Genomic DNA, 23,103 nt, shown 5'->3' with positions numbered 1-23,103 from the left:
GTCTCTACAGGTGGGTCAGGAGTCTGGGCAGGGCTTACATGGGTTCTCTGGCTGAAGCGCAGGTGTCAGCAAAAGCCAGAGTCTCATCTGAGGCTCAGGGTCCTTCCAGACCACTGGTTAATGGCAGAATTCATTTCCTTGTCACTATAGAACGGAAGGCCCCCATTTCTTGCTGCTTGTAGGATGGAGCCTCTCTCAGCTCTAGGGAAGCGGGGGGGGGGGGGGGGACGGTCCTCCCACAAGCAGTTCATGGTGCGGTTGTTTGCTTTCTTCCAGCCCTGCAGCTTCACTTTCTTTTAAAGTCTCTCTGATTAGGTCAGCCCCCGCTCCCCCCGCCCCAAGAATCATCTCTCTGTTGACTGATTTACAGTGTGTCCACAGTAATGACCTCTGGACATGGACGCAGGCTTTGCCCACACTCAGGAGCAGTGGTCACACAATGTATGTCTACCATGGATGGGAATCACGTTGGAATCCAACCTACCATTAGTGAGAGCATCAAACCCAAATCTGCCAAAAGATACACAACTGACATCTTTTGGAGATTTCTAATTTTTTCCTGTTAATGAAAAATGAGACCCTTATGCAGAGAAATGTCCCTGCCTTCCTGATTTTCCACACTGCTGTCAGAGGCAGTGATCATAAGCTTCAGCCAGCCTGCAGTCCTGGGAGATGACTGGAGACCTCGGCTAGTCTACTCACCATCCTGTGGTTGCCCCACCTCCCACTAAGTGACCCAATGCACGTGTGGGCAGGTGAAGTCTCACGCAGCTAGGTAATCTGTTACTCCAGCTACTAACACCCTGAGTGATGAGAAGCATATATGGGGTTTATCATGGAAGCAACCTAAGGGCCCAGAGACAGATGGATGGATAAAGATGTGACATAAATACACACTAGAATATTACTCAGCCATAAAAAAGAATGAAATTTGCCATTTGTGACAACATGGATGGACCTGGAAAGTATTATGCTAGTGAAATAAATCAGACAGAAAAGACAAATACCACGTTTTCACTTATATGTGGAATCTTAAAAATAAATCAAAAGAACTGGATGAACATAACAAAACAGAAACCAACTCACAGATACAGAGAACTAGTGGATACCAGAGGGGAGAAGGACAGGGAGAGGGGCAAAATAGTTGAAGAGGATTAAGAGGTAAAAACTACAACATATAAAATAAATGTTGCAATGATGTGATGTACAGCACAAGGAATATAGTGAATATTTTATAACTTTATATGGATTATAATCTATAAAAATATAAAATCACTAAGTTGTACACCTTGAACTAATATAATATTGTAAGTCAACTATACTTTAATCAAAAAAAAAAGACATACCCAGAAAAAGTGAACACCATCTTCCTGCATGTGGTTCCCTGTACAGTGGGAAGGAGGGAAAGGAATGGGGTAGGAGGGAGCCTTCCCCGAATCCTAGCTTTTTTCTTTTTAAAGAGATGACAGAAACATTGGAAACATGTTAACATTCCCTAAGTCTGAGTGCTAGGTTTTAGTAGGCCTACCATATTATACTTGGTACCTGTCTGCATTTTGGAGTGTTGCTTAACTTGAAATAGAGCAGAGGTGGTACAGCGGTGGTGGTGGTATAACAGCCCTGCTGAGAATTCCTCCAGCTCTCAGTGGCCCCAGATTCACAGAGGTGCCTGGGGGACACGGATGCAGACGAGCTGGGAGAGAGGGCAAAGGAACCTTACGTGTCACCAGGCAGCACTTACTCCAGCATATAATATTCTGAATAGAGAGTGACCAGGAACCTTGGTGCTCCATGAACAATCTCAAAAATATGTTCTATATATTTCATGCTAAATATATTTTATTTTTTAAATTTTATTTACTTTTTATTGAAGTATAGTTGATTTACAGTGATTCAGTTATAAATAAATATTTATATATGTATGCCTATTTGTTTTCAAATTCTTTTCCCTTATAGGTTATTACAAAATATTGACTACAGTTCCCTGTGCTATCCAGTAGGTCTGTTTTTTGTCTATTTTATATACAGTAGTGTGTATCTGTTTATTCCAAACTCCTAATTTACCCTTCCCCCTGCCTTTCCCCTTTGGTAACCATAAGTTTCTTTTCTATGTCTGTAGAAAAAAATGTATACATGTATCAGCATGTATCAGTACCTCATCCTTTTTAATTACTGGATAGTATTTAATTGAATAGACATATAGTAAGTCCTCTACGTACGAAAAATTCCTTTCTGAGAGCACGTTCATTAAGTCCAATTTGTTCGTAAGTCCAGCAAAGTTAGCCTAGGTACCCAACTAACACAATCGGCTATATAGTACTGTACTGTAATAGGTTTATAATACTTTTCACACAAATAATAGACAAAAAACAAACACAAAAAATAAAGAAAATGTCTTCAATATTACCACACAGTACCTTGAAAAGTACAGTGGTACAGTACAACAGCTGGCGTCCGGGGCTGGCATCGAGTGAACAGGCAAGAAGACTTACTGACTGGAGGAGGGACAGGAGGTGGGAGATAGCAGAGCTGAAGGATCGTCAGCAACAGGAGACGGAGGGCAAGCTGCAATGTCACTCATGCCTAATGTGGATGGCACAGGTTCTGGTTCCTTGCTGGATTCAATTCTATCTACCCTCTTGAAAGAACGATCCAGTGATGTCTGGGTAGTAGCTCTTTTTTTCTCATCATAGTTGACACAGTAGCACTGGATTGCATTCTGAACGGCTGCTGCAACCTTCGTGTACAATTCCACGTTTGGGTCCTGTGCCTCAGAAACTAACATTGCTTCCTCAAATAAAGAAAATCCCCTGCCATTTCCTGCGTCATGAACCTCTTCGGTTCTTCAGTTACTTCTTATTCCTCTTGTCTCTCTTGGTCCTTTCTCTGGGCCTCCAATTCCATCAGGTCTTCATTAGTAAGCTCCTTGTGTTGCAATGGCAAGGAGTTCAATGAAGTTGTCCTCTTGCTGATCTAGCTTGAAATAAAGACACTGTACTACTGTACTCTGTTATACAGTACTGTACAGTAAAGTACACGAAAGCACAACCCCCTGTAGAGGATGCACGCATCTTTGAAAGCTTACAACCTGAAAGTTCGTATGTAGGGGACTTACTGTACTACATTTTCTTTACCCATTTACCAATTGTTGAACATTTGGATCGTTTTTACCTTTTGGCTATTATGAATAATTCTATTATGAACATTCACAGGGAAGTCTTTGTATGAATATATGTTGTGTTTCACCATTTTAGGAAGGTACTTAGGAGTGAAATTGCTGAGTCATATGGTAAATTACAAAAAAAAATAGTATTCTTAAGCTTTCTGCATCTCTGCTTGTTTACAGAGGCCCATACTCACTCAAGATTAGAGGCATATTAACTGCCCAAGTATTGTGTCTCAAGTAGTTAGAAAGAGGAATAAAAACTACTCTGCAGTTAATATGGCTTCAGAGCCACTGCTTTAAAGACATTGGGGAATTTATCATATGTGACAGATTTAAAGTTTTCTATGTTAATTTATAACTCTGTTTTAGCAATAGGCATTCATTCCATTATTCTGCAGGATATAATCTACCTGTTCATTTAACATAAAATCATAAACATTTTCAAGCTTGCTATTTATTCTTTTAAATTGCTGCTTAAAATTCCAGTGAATAAAAACGATATGCATTTATGTAATCATTCTATTATACATGAGAATTCATCTCTCTTAAAAATTAAAACAATCTTCCAATATTATCTTTGTGTAAACAGCTTTCCCATGTTTTTGGACAATTTCCTTAGGAAAGAAATATCCAAATGCAGTTCCTGAGTTAAAATAAATGTGCCTTAATGGTATTTGACCCATAAGGCCAAATTGCTTTCCAAAAGTCTGTACCAGTTTGTTTCTGCTGCCGGCGGACTGTGAATGTCAGTGTCACCACATCCTTCCAGCACAAAGTTACCTTTTCCAAACACGCCTACTTAGGGTTCTCCTTTTCCTAAATCACAAGAAATCGGGGTAGAAAAATAATCTGAGGTCTCCTGTCTCCTTTTCCTAGAATCTGTATAAAACACACAGCCACCTCTGGTCCTTAGCTCTCGAAAGGGGCACATTTTCTTAGAAAAGTTCAGATTTTTTCTTAGGTAAGTTTTTTTCTTTCCATTTGCTCCATCCTTCTCTCCTCACCAGCTTGCATTCCGAATAGATTTCCATCTCAGATTGAAATCAACTGCTCAGCTACCATCTTATCTTCCCAACCAGATAAATCTTCCCAAAGATCAACTCGAGAAGAAAAGGATGTACTCAGGAAGAAAATAGCCCGAAGAGCAACAGTGTCCATTTCCTCTTCAGGATACTGAGCGGACAGCAGGGCTTGTTGCTTCTTCATGTTTGAGTCCCACATCAGTAATGGCTGTCCAGAAGCTATGGCAAGTGGTAGGACCCCTCAGCCTCTGATGAAGGTGTCTCATTGATGTGGATTTCAGTGACCCCAGATCTGTGGCTAGTTTTAAAGGCCACACAGCAGTCATGGTGGACTGTCTTGGTGGCTGCTGACATAAGACAATGTCCAGCCCAGAGCAGCCTCTGAGCCAGAGCGTCTGTGCAGTTCAGTGGTGGTCCCTGGCATCATCTCAAAGCCCCACTAGGTGGACCCCACACACAAGCTCTCAGGGGACCCCTCTATAGAATTATCAGAAGGCTTAGCTGGACAGCGCTCAGTAGGTTACATTCTACTCACTTAGCAATGCTGCTTCCACCAGTTTCCCTGCCCCCACCTGAGCACTGCTGAGGCAGGCAGGATCCTCTGACTTTCCCTTAGATTGAGGTCAAAGTTCATTCTCAACTAGGCATCACTCCCTTCTGGTTCCACCTGAATATAGCTACCCGGGACAGTCAGAGCCTGGACACATCAATCAGCAAAACAGCACATTCAGCATCTTGGAGACCCAGGATTTCCAAGATTAAAAGAAAACAAATTGCAATAATGATCAGTACCCAACTTTTAGGTACTTACAAACACCGAGATTAGAGGACAGTTAATGACAGTGGAATCTTAGGATATACTAGGAAAAGGAAAAGAGGAATGTACATTAAGAAACTAACATATTTTGAATACCATTAAGTGATGGGCAGTGTTTATGAAACGTCTTCATAGACATTGTATCTCTTTATACCTAAGGAAGGCCCACGCCCTCACTCTGCTCAGGTCCTGTGTCGCTACATGTGTGTGGGGTACCTGACTCAGTTCTCACTGGTCAGTGACAAGCCTGCACGCCAAAGTGAAAAGAGTAATGGGACTTGAAGTCAAGGATCGTGGATCTCAATTAATCAGAACCAAGACCTCAGGGTCAGAGGAAGTTGGTGTGACATCAGCAAAGTCCATGGCTCTACAGCAAAGCCAGATATCAGTCAAACAGAAAGCTTCATCTAAGGAAGCTAAAAAAGATAAAAGGTAAATGTCAAGCAACCACTTAGCCCACTTAAATGTTCACCATGTTTGAAACAAAAAAGGCATTTTGGATATTAAAGACATTCTATGCCTTCACAGCCAATTCAAGTGTTACCTATGAAATAGCTCGTGCTCTCTAGTTTCCCCAGGACCTACACATCAGGTCCCTATTAATGGCCATAAATAAGCAAGTAAATCAGAATACCTGCTCTGTTGCCTTACCAATCTGGAGTAGACCTTCCTTTCTCAATCTCAGTACCTAAAATCTATTTTGTGTGCCATGCAGAGACAATCCTGGGATCGGTAAATGTCTGTCTTCATCACCTTCTGTTTGTGAGGCCTGGAGTTGGGGATCCTTCATCTGTGACACTGACGATCTCACAGAAATGGTGGTTTAGAAATCATGAAAGTTAAGGACCTAGAGCTTAGCGACACTGAATAAATGGGAGAGCGTGGAGCTGTGGCTTTGCCAAGTCATTCTACTCAGAGGGTCATCTGAGTCCTTTCAAGTATCATAAACTCAGTTTAAAAATTAGGAAACCAAGGTGCAGAGAGGAGAAATTACAGAGCTAACTGGTGAGAACCACAATAGAACAGAATCCGAAACTCATCCTTTTATATTCTGTGATTCCCCTCAGAGCAGGACGCAAATATTGGTGGTTCCTGCCCAGCAAGTAATAGACACTGTGATTTTATTTTAATTTACTGTTTTAGTCATAAGCTATAAAATTGCGAGTTAACAAAAAATAAAAATTGTATTGTATATAATTTTGAGAAAGATCCTTGTATTCAGTTTTCTCTTATGTAAAAATTAAGGTTTTGTTCAGATTTGTTTTGAGATGATGAAAATATTCTAAGATTGACACCAGTGATGGTTTCAAAAGCTGTGGATGTACTAAACATCACTACATTGTACTGTATGTGAATTACATTTATTATAGCTCAGTAAAGCTGTGAAAAATAAGTAAGGAGTTTGAGGAGATAAAACCAACACTCCTTCCAGCCAAGTGAGAAAAACAGGGGTGAAACAGATGAGAATCCTATGGTCCTCCCCACCCAACCCATGTCCTCCACCTGCCTTTTGTCTGTAGAAAAACTTTAGCCAAAGAATAATTTTAATTAGAGAAGTGAGAAAATGTAGAAGCAAAGGAAAGCAGTCAAACAGGACAAAACAATACTAGTCTAGTTATTAAGCAAAGTGAAGAACCTTTCGTTCCTCCTCAAGGGCTACAGATAATAATATGAGCCATGTCCTGTGAGCTGTCTCATAGATACTGAAACCCCCCAGAAGGTGGAAGAAGTGAACTCCATGATGACCAGGCTGTAGCCATGACATAAGCTGCCACAATTCCAAGAACTGGCCTCAAAGAAATGGGAACAAACAGACCCTGGAACTGAAGACTAACTATACTTAAAACAATCAAAATGATGCTGATCAGACAATTGATGACCAACTTCAAGATGAGTGTCAGAGCTGACTGTGCTGTTTCTGCATGTAGCCCCTCCCGCTACCTTTAAAAGCTCTTGCCCCCTGGTTATCGGGTGTGTGTGGCCTCTGAACAGGAGTCTGCCCTCTCTACACCACCCTCCACCCCCAGTTGCCAGCCTCCAAAATAAAGCAAACTTTCCTTTACATCAACCTTGCCTTTTTATTGGCTTTTGAGCTGCAAGCAGCCGGATCCCACTTTCAGTAACAGAAGAAAACTACAGCGTGAGCTGGAAATTGAGAAGACTAAATCTAGCCTCAGCTGGGCCTCCTTCTAGCTGGACAAATTACCTAACCCAGCTGGTCCTCTACATCACTTAAAATCCAATTAAAAATGGTATGAAGGTGGTAAATAAAGGCATAGATTTTCTTGTGAGTATGTGTGAAAATGCCTGGCACTCAAACATTGTCAGTTTTCTTTATTGTTATTAAAATTCTAAATTATTGGGGACTTAGCTATTTTGCTATTTAAACATGAAGCACACTTCCTAAGAATTGGACTCTTGCTATCACTAGGGCACCAAGAAGCCAGAATGTTATACCCAGAAATGCAGGACACACGGAGGATTGTATTTACATCTACTCCATATCTACAGCCCCTGCATGGCTTTGGGCAGAAGGAGAACTTGGTCCAGATCCAGAGAGAATTGCTTTCAAATCCACTGTTTACTTCTGTCTCTTCACTGTCAGGCAAGTAGCTTCATCACTGAGTCTCCCATGCTTGTTTGTAAAATGCTTGTAACAATACCTAACTTATGGAATGATGTGAGAAGATAAAAGAAGTATTACATAAATACTGCCTAGCACTTTACTAAATGGCCATCAATACATGCTTTCTTCCCTCTCAATAAAAATGCCAAAGTAAGTGGTCCGGTATGGGGTACAAAACACTCACAGGTCGATGTGGCAGCATACACACCAAGTTGACTAATTTTGGATTGATTTTGCTTTTCCCCCAGGTGTGTGAGGGATGACTGGAGGTTCCGGAGCTGAAATACATCACAGGGATTGGGAAGGAACTGGCTGGGATGTCCATCACCCCTACTGGGTTTTCAGTCTTGTCAAGCATCTATGTATAGAGTATGGACTAAATTCAGAAAAGAATTTCCACTGTCGTTCCAGGCATCTCTCTCCCTTTGGCTTTACTTTTCTTAAATTCTCAGGGAAAGAAAACGTAAAAACTCCCCAAACCCTCAAATCTTTATGTCTTTTACTGAGGGTGCTAAACTGTCTCTTTTCTTCTGTGTAGATATGGAAAAGATATGGTCTTGCCTCTGGTGATATTTGCTCTGTGGGAGAGAGCTGAAATAACACTCAGAACGCAAATAGACTACAAATGACCAGGGCCCTTTGAAAATTGCTCTCTCCATATTAATTCACTCCAGAAAGAGAGCCTGTTGGCCTGAGTTCAGCCAGCCCTGGACAAACCCAGCAGGGGCTGCAGTCTCCCCAACCAGAGGCAGGAACATGCAGAAATTTCAGCTGCCAGTGGCAGTTAGCATCGTGCCCACAAGCCAGGCGTGCTGTAACTGTGTCCTCGCCTTTGAAAGGCTTTCTGTTCATTCCGAATATTCTCTCCCATTTTCAAGGGACAAGTTTGGAAAGAAGAATGAGATCATTATTTAATACAGAAGCTGTTATCAGCAAAGATATTAGGACACTGTCATTTGTAACTTTCAAAGCTCTTGACTAAACATTACTGTATGTTAAGCCTCTCACGACCTGTGAGTCCCTCCCCACAGAGGGGGAAACTGAGACTCTGAGACCCTCCGTGGGTTGCACAAAGCCCAGCATTGGACAGGATGGAGTCAGGATTTCACCCCCAGTCTCTGATAGCTGCTAAAGATGATCGCACCTCTCCGGCAGAACTGGAAACGCACTAACTGCCCGTCGATGCAGGGTGGTGAATAAATTCTGTTAGAGGCACAGTGGAAAACTGCAGCCATTCGGAAGCATGAGCCAGAATCTGGCACTGACACAGCAATCTCTTCTGCTTGGGGAAGAAAAGCAATTGATCATATAAGAGAGGGTAGATATGACTCAATTTCAGTTTGGAAAAATATTTCTAGGTTTTGGATGGTTTTTGCAGGGAGGTATTCAAGGACGCATGCAAAACACCTAAATGAGTATGTGACTCCCTCTGGAGTGAAAGTCATGCCTGCTTTGAGGGGCTGGAGACAGAGAAATAGCAGCTTTCACTTTTTTTTCCAAGTCATAGAGTGATGATACCAAGTCTCTCACGTCCTGTGCTGCAACGTAACCAGCCAATAAGATTGGAGTTAAGATGCCCAGTAGTTCTTTCTAGTGTGTTCGTTGAGTAGTGAGGATAATTTTAAATAAATAAATCTACTATCGTTGGGCCAACAGGGTGCTGAAGGCCCTACTGCCTCCATTACTGCTGCCCTGCCTGGACGTTGCCACTGTGTGGTTGACATTAACATGAACAATAATAGCTCTTTTGTATAGATGCACAGGAGAAACACCCACACATTACAGGAGCTGACACCGACCGAGTGGGCCCGCCCTTACACCGCACTGGGGGGCTTGGGGGGCTGTCATCTCACTTCACAGTGAGGAATCGGGGGCTCAGCTGAGGAGCTTCCAGAGCCATCCAGCCACTCCACGGCAGAACCTAAACCTAGACCCAACCCTGTGGTCCACACTCGGGCACAGCCATGGAGATGAGCACACACAGGAAAGGGAGATAGTCAAGGAGAGAAAGACCTCAGCCAGGGTCTCCCTTCTCAGAGCGGAACATCAGCAGGACTGGAAGCGATGGTGAGCTGCCCCAGCCTCCATCTGTTTACCCATCTGTCCACTAGAGGCGCTGGTGGCCATCAGCCTGCTTTTAGGTCATCCTGCCTGGGAGCACTTTTACCGGGGAACTTCCCACTTTATGAATCTTAGAAGAAGGCAGAAACCACCTCCCACTTTGGAAGTCCACAATACCAGACAATCCCTTCTCCAAAGCAAAGACAGGTAGCCTGGCATCATCACTCCTGTCCCCGCCCTGGCTGGGACTAGAAAACCAGTCATTCAAAGGCTCGGATATTGTCTGCCCTGGGGGCAAGGGCTCATAGTGGGAGTGACAGCCTCCCTTTTCCAGGGGCTGCCCTGGAGTTGGTTCTAGAAGCAGCGTCCTTTGCCCAGTACTTGGGGTGTTGGTGGGGCAAGCAGTAGGTTTGGGACCACGCAGAGGAAAGAGTGGAATATTCGTGAAACTTGATGTGTAATGTGATTTTAGACTTTGGGTTTTGGCGTGGTCTTCAAACACGGCTCTCCTGGAAAGCCACTCGACATCTTATAATATATTACTCTTTTTCTGAGATTAGGCAAAGCCCGTTGCTGTAAGTTACCACACAGATTAGCCGCTAACTGTACATTTATTGAGTAAATGATAAATACATAATCCATGGTCAATTGTTAAGTTCTTCTCAACTTTTCTACCCCTTGTCAAAGTCAGATCAATTGCATATGAAGAGAAAACTATCTTTATTTTCTTTCTGTGCTCCTATTCCTCAATCAGCAAATAATCTTGAAGCTCCTAGTAATACTGGTCACTGTTTTAAAACTCAGCCTCTTCCCAACACAAATTAAGCCCAATTCATGTATTACCATGCCAAGTACTTTTCTTCACTCCTCCACTTTTCTTTTTATGGCTCCTAATTCCACAGGGTTTTCATATATTTATCACAAGGCAGCAACTGGGAGGGAGAGGGGATTGGCTTAGCTGAATGGGCACAGTTTGGTAGAAAAAAGAAATATTCTCAGTTGTGTCTACAGCTCAGCCAGGAGCTGATGTGGAGAGATGTTGAGGTCTGAGTGGGCCCTCATTTATGATGCTGGCTCTAACATGTTCCATGTTGGGTGGTCTCAGGCACTGAGCTAGGCTCTTCTGGTGTGTGCCATTCTAAGGTTGTCTGACCAAACCCCCATCAGCATCTGCTGGGGAAGTCCTCTCACCACCCACCACACACTGCACGTGGCCCATGAGAGGATGGTTCTAATAAGAAGAGCTCCAACCTCATCACCCCAAAGAAGCTGCAGGACCTCATGCACCCAAATTATCTCCCCAGGAAACAGGTGGAAGTCGTTGGCCCCTCTCTCGGTGGTAGAATTTTACTGTCTCTCTACACTTCCATCCTCATCCCCAGGCGGTCCTAATGCTTATCAAACTCCACAGGAGACTTGGGTACCAGTCTTTTCTGCCCAGAATCAAGGCCAAAGTTCCAATGAGATGCTCTGTGTCCTCCCTGCCTCCAGCTTTGCAGGTAGAATCACCTGGGAGTGGGTAGTAGCAACATAAGTCAGTGGTCCTCAAAGTGAAGTCGCCAGACCAGCAGCATTGGCGTCATGTGGACACTTAGAAACACAAAACTTGCACCCCACCCCAACCTACAAAATCAGAAACTCTGAGTGGGAGCCCAGCAGACTCTATTACCACAAGCCCTGTAGGGGATGTGACTGATGCCTGCTAAGCTTGAGAACCACAGTCACAAATCATCACTAACCTGCTTCTTCTCCAGCAGAGATGTGCCTCTGTCACGAAGCCTCTTTTCCAATTCCCACCTTGCCTGACTACAAAACAACTTCTGCCCTTTTCGTCTTGGTGATAATTAGGAGAGAATGGCTCCTGCAGTTTGGTTCCATTTGAAATTGGCTACGTGGAATATTCAGCACCCGTATGCCTGCATGTGTGTGGGTGTGTGTGCATGTGTGTGTACTTACACACCCACATACGTGTCACACAGTGCCAGAAAGGATAGGGAAGCCACACTCATCCTCTCACACTCTTGCCACAAGCTGACCTTCTCCATCTCAGCCAATTACATCTCGTTAATCACACCTAAGGAATCCTGTCTCCCAACCTGACCCAGGTCCATGACGTGTATCCTCTGACAGTACCTGGATTCTCAGGAAGCTGTCTGAGCACCAGGAGATCCTCTGAGGAGGTTCTGGCACCTGAGCAGAGCCCCTTCCACTTTTCTCTCCAGTAGTCTTGTGGGATCTGTCCTCTCCTTCCTGTTTCAGAATCAGGGATATGAGTAGGAACAGGGGTCAAGGAGGGAAAAGGGTGACAGTGACAAAGGCTCTTCTGCATCTTTTTCAGGCAGGTCTTCTAGGAGCAACTTCCAAGCCTGGTGGGAAAGGGAGTGTTGGCCTCTGACGGACAGGTCACGGGGCACAAGGAAGTGGTGGCCTGGATGTGTCTCATGATGAGATTCAGAAGGACACTTGAAAGTGGGCAGAACTTATGTTAAATCCATTAAAGGAGGAAAACAGGACTTAGATGTGTGTAGGTGGTGTGGGAAGCAGCTGACACAAGTCACCAAAGTCCTCAGGGTTGACGTGTCATCTGATAAACACCCCTGGTCCCACCCCCAGGGTTCTGTGCGCACCCAAGATGAATTTAAATTGCAACGAGACAATATATGGAAACAGAGAAAGTTGAAATAAGCCATTTGGAACTCATAGCTGCACAAAGTCATTGTGCCTGGAAAGTACAGAGAAAAACAATTGGGATCATTTCAGGCTTTGAAAACTTATAATTACAGGTGAGTGGCTATTATGTTATCGGAGCAGCCATTATAACTGAAAGGTACAATTTGAGATAATATATGTGAGGACATTAATACACCATCAGATTTTTACAGCATGAGCATCAAATGCATCCAATTTCAAATTAGAGGTTACCTACCTGTGTTTTTTTGTTATTTTTTTCTCCATTCTTTGCCTCTATTTTTTTTTTTTTTCTGCGTTACGTGGGCCTCTCACTGTTGTGGCCTCTCCTGCTGCAGAGCACAGGCTCCGGACGTGCAGGCTCAGCGGCCATGGCTCACGGGCCCAGCCGCTCCGCGGCATGTGGGATCTTCCCAGACGGGGGCACGAACCCGTGTCCCCTGCATCGGCAGGCAGACTCTCAACCACTGCGCCATCAGGGAAGCCCCTTTGCCTCTATTTTTAAACAGAGCATTCATGTGAACTAATGGCATCATTTCTCTCCCCACAAAAAATCACAATAATATTTGGCTGTGCATTTTTCATTACCATTTAAAAGTCTCCGGATCTTGGGACTTCCCTGGTGGTGCAGTGGTTAAGAATCCACCTACCAGTGCAGGGGACATGGTTTTGAGTCCTGGTCCAAGAAGGTGTCACGTGCTGCAGAGCAGCTAAGGTCATGCGCCACAACTACTGAGCCTGTGCTCTAGAGCCTGCAAGCCACAACTACTGAAACCCATGCGCCTAGAGCCCGTGCTCCACAACATGAGAAGCCACCGCAGTGAGAAGCCCGCGCACTGCAATGAGGAGTGGCCCCCTCTCATGCAACTATACAAAGCCTGCGTGCAGCAGTGAAGACCTAATGCAGCCATAAATAAATAAATAAATAAAATATTTTTTTTTAAGTCTCCGGATCTTGAACATTTTAGGAAAATAACAAAAATCAAAATCACCCATCAGTACATTCTCCATGTGACTATCACCTTTAAGTTACTTCTGCTAATTAAGCAGAGCTGTGGCATGGCTAATCCAGATGGAGGGCAGGATAGAAATCATCTTTATTTACACTTAGAGATTATATTTAGATGGAAATGCATTTGGTGCTTTGGAAGCCTCTGGAGTCTGGATGAAGAGACTCAACAAGCACTACAACAGAGCGAGAAACATGAGTCAACAGAAGGACCAATGGGATTCTTCCCTGGACCCTTAAGACCTTGTTGCTAGGCAGCATCCTTGATATCCCTGAGCCTTGGTTCCCCCCTGAGCCACGTCTACAGTGTGACTGTCCTGAGGATGATAGTGGTGGACTGTCTACAGGATAGGCACACAGGTGAAGGGCCAGGAGGGACCTCTAAGACACCCGCATAAGTGGCAGGTCCTTTTGAGCACATTCTCCTTGCAAACGCTAGGCTGTGGCTGTCTCAGTGAAGATCCAGGGAAGATCCCAGCATCGGATCCCATGAGTAAACTCCCTTTGCCATTCCTACAGGCATTTGGTGCCTTTCTGTCCAATCTCAACCACCTGAGAATCCCTGGCTACAGGGTTACCTGTCCACTCATGGGAAACACTGAAAAATTAAAACTAGGAAACCAAGTGCTTACTTTGAGGCTGAGTGAATCACACGTCCATTTGCCAGGTACCCATCCCCTTGGCAGGTGTGCATCCCAGGTCACTGTGCTAAAATCTAGCTCTTCTCAGTGCCTGGCTTGTTATAAGTTCTTGATATGTTAGCTTCACATTTCATAAGATTGCAAACGTACCCCCTCTCCAACTTGCCCTGTCAAAATCCCATTCAAAACAGCATGTGAACTTTCATGATTATGCAAACACTGGCCTGAATAAAGCGATCTTTTACTTCTGCATTTATTTTTCTTGGGTTGATTGAAGTACCAATTTGACCTAGATTTAGATGAGAGACTATCACCCATGAACTAACCAGGCTTTCTTTAGAGGCTTTCCAGAGAGACTGATTGGTGATATGTTGTTAGAAAGGGTAAAAGAGACTTGTGGTGACTACAGATTTCATCACATAAGCCACGGTGACAGGAAACTGGTCTAAACAAAAGCAGAGAGAGGTTTGAGAGTAGCACTAATTTTGGAGGATTAAGGATTAAAATGGCCTTTTGTGGGCTTCCCTGGTGGCGCAGTGGTTGAGAGTCCGCCTGCCGATGCAGGGGACACGGGTTCGTGCCCCTGTCCGGGAAGATCCCACATGCCACAGAGCCATTCGCCCGTGAGCCTTGGCTGCTGAGCCTGCACGTCCGGAGCCTGTGCTCTGCAACGGGAGAGGCCACAACAGTGAGAGGCCCGTGTACCGCAAAAAAAAAAAAGGCTTTTTGTCAATACATTGTGTTTTCTGTATTAAATTAAATAAAAATCCCCAATTTGATTTATGATCATCTAAATTTCCTATCTGTGAAAATTGTCTCATGCCCAGATATATAACATAATTCTGAAAATAGTATTAAAATTATATTGTGCATAGTTTTCTTGAATTATATCAAATATCTACAGAGTGGAAGGCATTTTCCCATGAGAGGTGAACAACTTAAGCATATCCATAATTGAAAATCAAAGTCAGAGACAAAGAGAGCCTAAAAAGTGATGTACAAAACCCTATCAGATTTTATTTTCGATACTGGCCACAGAGAAAGAGAGACACATTGGAGACACATCAGTCGGCATGTTTGTTATTTGATGTAAGGATTTGTTTTGTGAAATATTCAATCAATCTTTATCTCAGAATAGTTGTGTGTTGTGTAGAAAGCATAGATTTCAAAACAAAAATGTTACAGCTCCCCTACAATGTGATACATCTGCTCATATTCAACATGAAGCCATAACCTGGAAGGAAATAAATGTCCTGAACTAGTTATTAACCTTCTTCTGTGTATATGGTAAGTGACACACTCAGTGAGAAATAGGATGTTTGTGCCGGTAGTGTGGGTTCTGCTATTGTGGGCAAGGTGCCCAGTTATTCATCCAAGTATCTTAAGCACCTTCTTTGTGTCGAGTACTGTGAAATAGGGACTATGATGTTCCCTATTAATTCCCTATTAATTTAAAGTTTCAACTCAACTAGCCAAATGGTGCCCAGGTTAAACATGATTTCTGGATGAGATTAGCATTTGAATCTGTGGACTCAGTAAAGTGGTTGGCCCTCCCCAGTATGGGGAAGCATCATGCAATCCACTGAGGGCCTGAATAGAACAAGAGGTGGAGGAAGGAAGAATTCACCCTTTTTCCTGCCTCACAGTTCAAGTCGGAGCATCTCAACTCATCTGGGATTTACAGCACTGGCTCCCCTGGTTCTCAGGCCTCTGGACTCAGACAACATTACACCACTGGCTTTCCTGGGTGTCCAGCTTGCCGACAGCAGATCATGTGGTTCTCAGACTCCAGAATCCTGTAAGTCAATGTATCTGTATTTATCGCTCACTCAAACTTGCTCACTCCTGGATGAAAGAATTCCTTAACTAGTGTAAATAATTAAATTAGGTTCTTCAACTAACCCTAAAAATTTAAAACGTGTTATTGGAAAATAAAGGTATAAAACAAAAACACAATCTTCTTTGCAACCAAGAAACTTATTCTTTTCCTAACATATATATTCAAGATGAGAACATTTTGCTCTCAAAGCCATTAAAAGGGAGAGTCAGTTTTCTAGTCACAGTTGTATAAAAATAGCCTATAGAAGAGGCAAAATCACTCACGAGGTCACACAGTTGCAATTCATATACTCTTCAAACGTCGACATATATTTACACGTAGGAGTCCATTTTCAGAACACATTTAATAGGCAATATGACAAAGTTACAGAAATACTTTCAAAGCATGTGCACTCATTGTGTACAAATGACTATGGTGCAAATTAGCTGAATTATTCATTGAAGTGCAGTACTAAATAACATTATCTAGACTTGAATGCCTTGCAGGTTTAGTTCATTTTTCAAAAACTGTAATTGACAGTTCCTTATGATGCCTGACTTTACACTAAATCCATGTCTATAGCATGCTAAAGCATCTGTGGGAAAAGGAAACCATTCAGCTGGTCACGCCCCATGTTTCTCTACACAAAGCCAAATGCATCTGAATGAAGACTTTGGGCAAAAGAGCCAGCTGATTGACTACAGTGTCAAAGTAAAACCTGGGAAACAAGATCCTTTTTTTAAACAATTGAAATATAGTTTATTTACAACATTGCGTTAGTTTCAGGTATACAGCACAGTGATAGACTTATATTAGGCCACAAATTACATCTCAGTATATTAAAATAGAAAGATATCATACAAAGCAACTTCTCTGACTGCAATAGGAGAGCTAGAAATCAATAACACAAGGAAAACTGGAAAATTCACAAATTTGTGGAAAATGAACAAAACAACCAGTGAGTCAAAGAAGAAATCAGAAGGGAAATTAGAAAATTTCTTGAGATAATGAAGTAAAAATGAAAATGCAACATGTCATAACTTATGGAAAGCAGAAAAATCAGTGCTAAGGGGAAGATTTATAACTATAAATGCTTACATTAAAAAAGAAGAACGATCTAAAATCAATAACCTAACTTCACAACTTAATGAACTAGAAGAAGAAAACCAAACTACACCCAAAGCCATCAGAGGAAAAAGTAATAAAGATTAAAACAGAGAGGTGTGGAATAGAGACCAGAAACACAGTACAGGAAATCAACCAAACCAAATGTTGGTCCTTTGAAAAAAGTCAATAAAATGGACTAACTTTCAGCTTGATGGACTAAGAAAGATAGAGAGAAGACTCAAATTACTAAAAATCAGAAGTGAAAGTGGGGACATTACCAATGCTACAGAAAAAAAAAAAAGATTAAAGGAGAACACTATGAACAGCTGTATACCAAGAAATTGGATAACCCATATGAAATGGACAAATTCCTAGACACAAAACCTAAGAAGACTGAATCATGAAAAAATAGAAATCCAGAATAGAGCCATAACTAGTAAAGAGATTGATTTAGTAATCAAAAATCTCCCAATAAACAGAGTCCTGGATCTGATAGCTTCACTAGGGAATGCTACCAAATATTTTTTTAAAACACCATTTTTTTCAAACTTTTCCAAAAAATTGAGAGGAAGAAATGTTTTCCAACTCATGCTATGAGCATTGCCTTGATACAAAGCCAAACATAAACACCACCAAAAAGGAAGACTGCAGACAAATATCCCTTATAAACATTGATGCGAAAATCCTCAATACTGGTACACTAAATTCATCATCTTATAAAAAGGATTATATACCATGATTAAGTGGTAACTATTCTTGGAATATGAGGATGGTCTAGTATATGAAAATTGATTAATGTATTGATAATACACCACATTAACAGAATTAATGAAAAAAACTGCATGATCATCTCAATTGATGCAGAAAAAGCATTTGACAAAATTCAACACTCTTTCATGATAAAACATTCAGCAAACTAAGAATAGAAGGAAACTACCCCAGTACAACAAAACTAGATATAAAAAACTCACAGAAAACATCATACTCAAAGGTGCAATACTGATAGCTTTTCCAATAAGTTCAAAGAAAGGCAAATATGCCACATTAACCACTTCTAGTCAAGATGGTACTGGAAGTTCTAGCCACAACAATTAATTAATAAAAATAAAGAAAAGGTATCCAAATTGGAAAGGATGACATCATATTATATGTAGAAAACCCTGAATATTACACACACACGTGCACACAGTATGTTAGAACTAATAAACAAATTCAACAAAATAGCAGAATACAAAATCAGCACATAAAAATCAGTTGGATTTCTATATACTAATGATAACAGTCTGAAGAAGAAATTAAGAAAACTATTCCATTTACAATAGCATCCAAAAATTTAAAACTTTGGAATTAATCAAGGAGATAAAAACTTTTACAATGAAAACTGCAAAGAAAGATTTTGCTGAAAGAAATTGTAGAAGACATAAATGAAAAGATATCCATGTTCATGGATTAAAATACTTAATATTAATTGATCATCTTACCTAAATTGATCCACAAATTCATGCAACCTCTATCAAAATCCCAATGACATTTTTACATAATTAGAATATTCATTCTGGAATATATATGGAATATCAAGGTATCCCAAATAGCCAAAACAATCTTGAAAAAGAATAACAAAGTTGGAAGACTCACACTCCCTGGTTTCAAAACTTACTGCAAAGCTATAGTAATGAAAACGTTATGGTGCTGGCATAAAGACAAACACATAGACCTATAATACAGAATTGAGAGCCCAGAAAGAAATCTTCAATTATATAGTCAAATTATTTTCAATAAGGATGCTAAGACCATTCAATGGAGAAAAGAGAGTCTTTACACCAACTGATGCTAGGAAAACTGGATATCCACCTGCAAAAGAATGAATTTGAATATTGTCTTAGTCTGTTAGAACTGTTATAACAAAATACCATAAACTGGTGGCTTATAAACAGGAAACATTTGTTTCTCATGGTTCTGAGGCTGGGAAATCCTAGATCAAGGTGTCTGGTGAGAGCCCATTACCTTATGACCATCTTTTCTCTGTAAACTCAGATGACAGAGAAACAAGCTAACTCTCTGGAGTCTCTTTTATAAGGGCATTAATCTCAATCATGAGGACTCTGGCTTTATGACCTAATCACCTTCCAAAGGCCCCATGTCCTAATACAATTACTTTGGGGTTAAGATTTCAACATACAAATTTTGGGGAAACACAAACTTTCAGCGTATAGCACATCTTTACCTAACACCATACAAAAAAATTAACCAAAAATAGATCAAAGACCTAAAGGTAAGAGCTACAACAATAAAGTTGTTAGGACAATGCTTCATGACATGGAATCTGTCCATGATTTGTTGGATATTACACTAAAGGCACAAGCAATAAAAAAAAATAGACTAATTATACTTCATCAAAATTAAAAACTTCTGTGCATCCAAAGATACTGTTAATAGACTAAAAAGGCAGTCCACTAGATGGGAGGAAATATTCACAAATCATATATCTGATAAGGCATTAATATCCAGAATATATAGAGAACTCCTAAAAATCAACACCATCTGATTTAAAAATCGGCAAAGGACTTATATAGACATTTGTCCAAAGAAGATATACAAACGCCTAACAGGCATGAAAAAAGATGCTTAACATCACTAATTGTTAGGGAAATGTAAATCAAAACCACAATGAAATAACACTTCACACCCATTATGATAGCTACTATCAAGAAAAAAAAAGAAAAGAAAATTACAGGTGTTGGCTGTTGACAAGGATATAGAGAAATTGGTACCCTGTGCACTGTTGTTGTGAGTGTAAAATGGTGTAATAGCTATGGAAAACAGTGTAGAGTTTCCTAAAAAATTAACCATAGAATTACCATATGACCCAGAAATTCTGCTTCTGGGTAAATACCCAAAATAATTGAAAGCAGGGTCTCAAAAATATATTTGTACACTCATGTTCATAGTAGCATTATTCACAATAGCTGTAATGTGGAAGCAACCCAGTGCCCATTGATGGATGAATTGATAAACAAAATGTGGTATATCTGTACAATGGAATATTTTCAACCTTAAAAAACAAGTACATTCTAACATATACTACAGCATGGATGAAACTTGAGGATATTATGCTAAGTGAAATAAATCAGTCAGAAAAAGACAAACACTGCATGATACTACTTACATATAACTACTTAAAGTAGTCTTATCCATAGATACAGAAAGTAGAATGGTGGTTCCCAGGTATTGAGAGGAGAGGGGAATAAGGAGTTATTGTTTAATGAGTAGTTTTGGTTTTGAACGATGGATTCTGGAGATGGATGGTGGTTATGATTGCACAATATAAATGTACTTAATACCACTCACTGAACTGTACACCTAAAAATGGTTAAGATGGTAAATTTTATGTTACATGCATTTTATCACACTAAAAATGTGTTATTAAAGGAGAAAAAGCAATGAGGGAGAAATGGACAATATTTAAGCAAAGCATGAGATGACTTTTTTTCTGTAGTTTAGGAAGATCATTTTGTCAGCAGCATGAAAAACAGACTGAAAGAAAGTAAAACAGAAAATATTGAGAGAAGGCATAAAGACCTGAGCTAGGACCATGTTTCTTGTGAGAGTGAAGAGAGTAACACTCAAAGGACTCTTGTGGAGATAACTGGCAGGAAATGGTGAGCAATCTGAGAGATAAGATACTGGAAGAAGTAGATGGAAAGTCTTAGGATCTAGCCTGGTAACTTTTCCAAGGTGGAGAAGACAGAAAAGGGAGCCGATGAGGAAGACATAGAGTCCAGGGTTTGATGTGAGTGCGATGAGATATCACCCACATGGAGTTCTCTGGTGCAACACCAAATATGGGCATGTAAGTCTCGTGCTCAGAAATGTCTCAGCTTGAAAAGGGACCCTCCTACACTGTTGGTGGGAATGTAAATTGGTGCAGCCACTATGGAGAATAGTATAGAGGGTCCTTAAAAAAACAAAAATAGAGCTACCATATGATCCTGCAATATCACTCCTGGGCATATATCCAGACAGAACTCTAATTTAAAAAGATACATGCACCCCTATGTTCATAGCAGCAATATTCACAATAGCTAAGACATGGAAACCACCTAAATGTCCATCAACAGAGGTATGTATAGAAGATGTGAGATAGATACACACACACACACACACACACACACACACACACACACACAATGGACTACTACTCAGCCATAAAAAAAGGATGAAATAATGTCATTTGCAGCAACACGGATGGGCCTAGAGATTATCATGCTAAGTGAAGTAAGCCAGACAAAGAAAGATAAATATGATATAATATCATTTATATGTGGAATATAAAAACATAATGCCAATGAACTTATTTACAAAACAGAAATAGACTCACAGACATAGAAAACAAACTTATGGTTACCCAAGGGGAAAGTCAGGGAGAGGGATACATTAGGAGTTTGGGATTAACATGTACATACTACTGTATATAAAATAGATAAACAACAAGGATTTACTGTATAGCACAGGAGACTATATTCAATATCTTGTAATAATAATGAACAAGAATTTGAAAAAGAATATATATTCTTTTTATATGTATTTATATATTCATATATAGAGGTGTGTGTGTGTGTGTGTGTGTGTGTGTGTGTGTGTGTATATATATATATATATATATATATATATATATATATACATAAAAAATTGAATCACTTTGGTGTACACCTGAAACTACCACAACATTGTAAATCAACTATACTTCAATTAAAAAAAAAGAAACGTCTCAGCTTGAAATATATATTTGGGTGTTCTGAATATGTAGATAGTAAAGATCTGAACGTGAGAAAAATAGCTCACAGAGGTTCAATGACTTACCCTAGATGGTCCACAGAAGCCAAAAGGACGATGTCATCTGCTGGATATACAAATCCCTAATAAAACTTTTCTTATATATTCACTTGAATTAAATCTTTGTTTTGATTTGATTAGTCATTAGACTAATCTTCTTCTAAAAATTATTTTTAGTACAACAAATCTATAAGTTACAGTAGTTTGGAATAAAAAAACAAATCTTCTGAAGAGGCAAGAGCTGTAACCTCAATTTTACAAAGAAAATATCCTATTAACCTCTGTGGATATCACATGCTTGGATAGAGCAATGATCACACTGCACATACCCTTAGGAGACATAGACCTGGGTAATTTTCCTGTGTCCAGAATTTAACAGCTATAACCTTCACTTATTGGGAACATCTAATTCTATTTAAAAAGTGAGAACTGGTAGAATCTTAGCTGTATTTATGATGAGGCATTTGGTACTGGAGCCGGAGTTATTATGGGATACACTTCCCAGCTAAACTGTTGATTCCTAGATTTCAGAGCAAGATTTGGTATGTTTCTCTCAGCAGAACCTCATGTTGTAAGCAGAGCAAATGCTTATGAATGCTGCTAACAATGGGAAATATTTATTGTTGAACAATTTGGGAAGGTGGTGGTTTTCTTGTTTGCAAAGGAGTTAACCACTGAGTAGCTGAAAAATATTCTTGTAATCAAACCTGCAGAAGGGAAGTAAATAAGACACACCCACAGCACCATGGTAAGTTCAGGATTCCATGGTTTAGAGAGGACCATGCCAGCGGGGGAAGGAATCACCACTGAGTCTGGGGATGCAGAAATTGGCAGGTCACATCAGCAGATACTGTAGGGGCATTCACCTCTGCCCTTAGCCAGGACTCAATCCAGGGATAAGTACTGTGTTGATGATGTATTCCCAGAGAGAAGACCAGGGTGCAGGTGTCCAGAGGAAAGGTCAGCAGAACATGGAATGGAATTGGCTCAAGGTCTTTGCATATATGTATTTAAAGAGCAGTTATATGGAAGTACAGGAAGGAACACATTTTCATTTACCCTGAGGCAGAGTTTGAAGGCCAGACATCCTGCAGGTGAAGTAATTGCCTTTTGGAGCAGTGACCACCTTTTCAAGACCACGTGAAGTCCAGCAGAGAAGCCTGTGAGCAGACAGGATCTTATTAACTGTTTGCATGACTCCCATAGGAAAGAACCCAACCCTGCATTCCACGGACATCTTTGGCAAGATTATGTCAACAAAATAATGTATCTTGTACTGAGACTTTTTAAAACTATGATTTGATTTTTAAAAAG

The sequence above is a fragment of the Tursiops truncatus genome, chromosome 9 (assembly GCF_011762595.2).
Source record: "Tursiops truncatus isolate mTurTru1 chromosome 9, mTurTru1.mat.Y, whole genome shotgun sequence".
Classification (NCBI taxonomy): domain Eukaryota; kingdom Metazoa; phylum Chordata; class Mammalia; order Artiodactyla; family Delphinidae; genus Tursiops; species Tursiops truncatus.
The sequence above is the reverse complement of the archived record's forward strand: the minus strand, read 5'-3'. Positions refer to the sequence as shown.